This window comes from Octopus bimaculoides, chromosome 27 (assembly GCF_046866305.1).
Source record: "Octopus bimaculoides isolate indiv1 chromosome 27, ASM4686630v1, whole genome shotgun sequence".
In the NCBI taxonomy this organism is placed as follows: domain Eukaryota; kingdom Metazoa; phylum Mollusca; class Cephalopoda; order Octopoda; family Octopodidae; genus Octopus; species Octopus bimaculoides.
In genome coordinates, this window is record NC_142954.1 from 1,639,476 (window position 1) to 1,644,982 (window position 5,507).

A 5,507-nucleotide genomic window follows, 5' to 3' on the forward strand; every position below is an offset into this window, starting at 1 on the left:
TAATAATAATAATAATAATAATAATAATAATAATAATAATAATAATAATAATAATAATAATAATAAATCATATTATCTCTGGCTGCCCAGTCCTGGCTAAGAAGGAATATATTCACAGACACGACAGAGCTGGGACCTATATACACTGGAAGCTATGCCAACATTATGGAATAACAACAGAAAAAAGATGGTATAAACACACGCCAGAAAAGGTCACAGAAAACGAGAAAGCAACCATACTCTGGGATATGCCAATACACACAGATAGAGAAATTAAGGCAAATAGACCAGATATAGTTGTCAAAGATCATGAAGAAAAAAAATGCTTTCTAATTGATGTATCAATACCAGCAGATGACAACGTTTCTCTAAAAGAAATGGAAAAACTTTCAAAATACAAAGACCTGGAAATAGAGATAACTCGAATGTGGAATCTAAAAACAGAAACAATTCCTATCATAGTAGGTGCCTTAGGTATAATAAAAAAATATTCAGACAAATACATAACAAAAATAGCAGGACTTACAAATATATATAACATACAGAAAATTGCACTACTGGGTACTGCACACATTCTACGCAAAACACTTTCAATACAGTAAACATAAGAGCACCACAGCAAACCACAGCACATACCCAAGGCGCACAGAGCTGCGCTCGGTAGTGAAGTGAAAGCACGTTATAAAAATAAAACTACTGAATAATAATAATAATAATAAAAAGACTATTCAGGGATAACGACGTCCCCAGCTGCTTTGATCTTTTAGGTCGGGACAATCAGGACTGACTTTGGGCTATAAAAACAAGAACAGCCACACACACACACACACAAAACTTACAGTAGTTAATTTATTCACGCTGTAAGCGAATATGCTGATATATGCAAATGAACGGGAGTCGGTGTACGTTTCACATAGTATTTGTCAAAAAATAGTTGTCAGGTACTTCCGCTGTTAGCATTCCTATCCGCTTATCTGTCTGTTTGTCTGTTTCTCTCTTTCTCTCTCTCTTTCTTTCACTCTTTCTCTCTCTCTCTCTCTCTCCCTCTATCTCCCCCTCTCTTTCTCACCCCAACACACTGCAAGCGAATGTACTGACATGCAAATGAACGAGAGTCAATTGTCAAAAATAGCTGTAAGCTACTTTCGCTGCCTGCCTTCTTACCTACATACCTATCTACCTGCCTGCCTGCCTACCTACCTGCCTGCCTGCCTGCCTGCCTGCCTGTCTGTCTGTCTGTCTGTCTGTCTGTCTCTCTCTCTCTCTCTCTCTCTCTCTCTCTCTCTCTTCCCTCTTCTCTCTGTGTCACTCTATGTGTTGTTTGCTTTAACAGACCATGTAGAGGTGGTTGTTTTTGTGGTGGTGGTAGTAGTAGTAGAGGGGTTGATTATGGTATTATGGTGGTAGAGCTGTTGTAGTATGGTTAATAGTGGTAGTCCTAGAAGTGGTGGTAGATGTGGTAGCTGTAATGTAGTTGATGATGGTCAACGTATAGCTAGCTTCGGCTGTCTTGGTGGTAGTGGTGGTAGTCATCGTCGTCGTAGTGGTGATGTGGTAGTTTTGGTGGTGGTGGTGGTAGTACACATGTGAGGTTAGTGGTGAAGGTGGTTGTGGTGGTAGTGTTTGTGGTGGTTTGACATCGTTGATATGGTGGTTAGTGGTAGAGATGATGGATGTTGCAGCGGTGGTGATAGTAGTCGTCGTAGTAGTAGTAATAGTAGTAGTAGTTGTAGTAGCAACAGCAGCCGTAGTAGTAGAGGTAGTGGTGGTGGTGGTGGCGGTGGTGGCGTATGTTGTTAAAATTCCAGTAAAAAAAATTACCCTAAATCGGGGACCGTCACAAATTTTAAAAAGCAGGAATTCCCACCACCGCCGCCGCCGCCACCACCACCACCGCCACCACCACCGCCGCCACCACCACCACCACCGCCACCACCACCACCACCGCCACCACCACCACCGCCACCACCACCGCCACCACCACTGCCGCCACCACCGCCGCCACCACCACCACCACCACCACCGCCGCCGCCTCCACCACCACCACCGTCACCACCACCACCGCCACTACCACCACCACCACCACCGCCACCACCGCCACAATATCAGAAGCAGCACTATCAGCATCAAACGAGCCCCCCCCCTCCCCACCATCACTGCCTCAGCTACTACAACATCCACAACCACAACCACCACTATCACAACTACCACTACTACCCCGTGCACCACAACCACCGCGAACACTAGCACGACTACTACTACTACTACTACCACGACGACGACGACGACCACCACCACTATCACTGCAACCACCACCACAGCCACCCCTAAAACCACTATGACCACCAGCACTATTACTACTACCATTACTACGACGACGACGTCGTCCTCTCCACCAGGACCACCACCACCGCCGCCGCCACCACTACTGCCACCACCACCACCATCACCATCACCACCACTACCACCACCACCATAAAAGTCCAACAAATAAATCAAAAACAGAAAGAGTAAAAATAAAATAAAAAGGGTTATAAATAAACAACTCCCCGAAACACCAACTGACCCTCCCCTCCACCACGCCGCCACCCTGCTCCATAACCGGTACATTACACTATCCCCTACGCACCCCACCCTCCAGCCGCCCTCACTCACCCCCATTCACTCAGACGTACCCGTTACACGTACCACCAAATTACATTAGACAACCTTGTTTGTTCACTTGTTGCCGGTGGCGGCGGCGGTGACTGTGTTGGTGGTGGTGGTGGCGTTGGCGGTGGTGGTGGTTGTGCTGATGGTGATGATAGTGGTAATGATGATGGTGGTGGTGGTGGTGGTGGTCGTCGTCGTCGTAGTGGTCGTGGTGAAGGTGGTGGATGTGCTAATGATGATGATGATGATGGTTGTTGCTGGTGGTCATGGTGATGATGATGGTGATTATGGTGATGGCGGTGGCGGTGGGTGGCGAGTTCTGTGGCTGTTTTCGTTGTTTTGGTGCTTGTTGCTTACAGCGGCCATTGTTGTTAATATTGTTACTCTTTACGTTGTTGTGACGGTAGTGGTGGTGGTGGTGGTGGTGGTGGTGGTGGTGGTGGTGGTGGTGGTGGTGGTGGTGGTGGTGATGGTTGTTAAGACAGTTAAGGCAGTAGTTGTGGTGGCGGTGGTGGTGTTGGCTACTTCTCTGACTGCTTTCATAGTTGTGATGTTTGTTCGTTATGGCGACTATTATTAACGTTGAAACGCTTCATGTTGCTGTACCCTGCGTTGCCGTTGATGTGCTGCGATGTATTTTTTGCTGTGGTGGTTGCGGCTATTGATGTCGCTTCTAGTGTTGCTTAACAAAGCTATACGCTCAGCTGGAAAACAGGAGTAATCCTGTGAGAGACTAGCATCTCATCCAGGTGGAGAATTTATACGCCATGGAAACTTGCCCCCATTACTCTATACGACTCGGAAAGGAACTTTACGTTTTTTTGTTTTTATTAGGAGCAAAAGGGAGTAAATGAGTGGAAGATAAAAAAGGAAACAGACGGCTAAAAATTAAATTAAAATTATCTGACTTATGATTCAGAATTGAATGCTTGCAACAGTAAACGGGGAATAAATTAAATTTATTATTAATTATGGGATAATAAATTATCAGATAAGAAACGGAAGGACTAATTATTAAATAAATTCTTTACAGGATAAAAAAACAAAACAAAAACAAAATACGCGGTTGTTTACGTTACAAATGAGAAATTATGGACTGCTTTCTTCTATAATAGGGTACCACAGAAAAGCATGCACGAATACATACACACATATATACACAAACACACTAACACAGAAGAGTACTCAATACGGAGGTATAATGAGGCATGTGCATGTATGACCGACAGACAGACATAAGGGGAAATCAAGACAGAGAGAGAGAGAGATCGACAGACAGACATAAGGGGAGAGCGAGACAAAGAGAGAGAGAGAGAGAGACCGACAGACATAAGGAGAAAGAGAGAGGGACAAGGGGGGGGGGGAGAAAGACAGAGAAAGAGAGAGAGAGAGGGGGGAGAGAAATAATGTGTCCATTTTGCTAGTGTGTTAAAACCTTCAGTAACACAAAAAAATCGCTAGACAAATGGGGATCCGGTATGTCAAGAAAACGGACACATAATTCGTCTCTCTCTTGGATCCTGTAAAGCTCTTGACATGTGCCCTAGTCCCAATGAGTCGAGTGTGTTGTGAACACACATTGTTTTGAAAAAAACGTTGTTCTCCGACGACGAAATATAATCAGCAATTAACGCATTCAGCCCCGAATCTGCTGAAACGTATTAAGAAAGAATATACGTGTCATCGTACTTGTGATATGATCAGTAGATTCTCCCCCAGGACAACAGAATGCCATCAAGATATTACCATCCCATGAGGCATGGCGTTGTTGCCGAAACATTATACAAAACCATCTGTAGGAGTGATTATCCATTGACAAATATAATATACATACATGTGTGTATGTTTGTATGTATGTATGTATGTATATATACATGAATATATGCATGTGTGTATATGTACGTGTATATATTCTTCTGATGTTTAGTACATTCACATGTTTCAACATTTTGCTTGAGAACTCCCATCGAAACTTCTCAAAAATACAACACAGCAGGCCTGACATAAATATTTAGGTCAGAACGACAATAATAACAATAACAACAACAATAATAATAATAATAATAATAATGATAATAATAATAATAATAATAATAATAATAATCATATTTTTTCTTTATTAATCACAAAGGGTTTACATTGAGAAAAACATTACAGGACAAAACGAAGAATGCGACCCTCTTTCTATACAGACACAACACAGCTTACTCTTTCAGGTCTTTTTGGATAAAGTTTTCAGAAATAACTCAATAGGTTTACCATTAATTCCGTGAACTATTCACGGGTCTGCTAGTACCCATAATTATTGGAGCAACAGGATACATATCGATCCATCTGGAGCAAAGTATGACTGAAATTGGGTTTTTTGGTGGGGAAAACAGGCAAATTCTTAATTCGTGCACTACAAGTGTTCACGATATATGGAACTATAAATATCTGCAAGATCGTCTTAAGATTTGAAGGATGATGAAGAAAATGAGATGCTTTCCTTCACAACCTTGCTCTCAAGAACGTGACCGGTCAAAATTTACTTTAAATTAGAAAGAGAACGACAAGAACATATGTACATACATGCATATGTACATACACTCAGATATATGTTATGCCACCATCCAGTGTGTATATATGCAGATGATTAAATGCTTAGTCCTGGCCGTGGCATCACGTAAGAATCCGTGTGAAAATTTGCGATATTTAATGAATACAAAAATAGAGTAAAAGATTAGAAAACGGTGCTGGCCAAATGTTTATACACACACACACATACATATATACATACGTATAAATACACACACACACACACACACACGTATATGTATATACTTGCACGTTCAATTCTATAAACATACAGACAT